A 671-nucleotide genomic window follows, 5' to 3' on the forward strand; every position below is an offset into this window, starting at 1 on the left:
AACTGATTCCAGCTCTCTTTGAGAACCAAAAATCTGTGCTATTTGCGGAGCTTCAGAAAGCTGAAGCAGTGTCACTTAAAATAGGTACGTGGACATCCCGCGCTACTGAATCGTTTCTGACGATAACTTGCCATTATGTTGACAAAAACTGGATTATGCAATCCAAAGTTCATCAAACAGAACACTTTCATTGTTCTTATACCGGAGAAAATGTTGGACATGAATTAACAAACTGTTTGTTAAACTGGGGCATTAAAGACAAAGCAAGTGCCATATCCAGTGACAATGCCTCTAATTTGACCGTAGCTATTGAAGTTGCTGGAGTACAAAAATTAGGATGCTTGGCTCATACACTGAACTTGGCTTTTAACAAAGCACTGTCTCTTCTATTACTGCAGAGAGTTCTTGCCCAGTTCAGATCAGTTGTTACTTTTTTCCTTAAAAGATTGAGAAACTATCAGCGATAGACTTTGATCTTGCTGTCAGATCTATTAAGACTGAATCAGGTGAATTAGGTGAGCATTCCTTTGTACCACTGTCCCACAGCATCCTGTTGCAGCAGCTGTAAAAGAATTTCCGGATCTGCCTTATATACATGCCGGGCTTACGCGATTGGCCAGATTTTCCTTCAGAAAAACATGCACAAGCCAATCAGATAAAAGCATGAATAA

The sequence above is a fragment of the Magallana gigas genome, chromosome 9, assembly GCF_963853765.1.
Source record: "Magallana gigas chromosome 9, xbMagGiga1.1, whole genome shotgun sequence".
NCBI classification, from domain to species: Eukaryota; Metazoa; Mollusca; class Bivalvia; order Ostreida; family Ostreidae; genus Magallana; species Magallana gigas.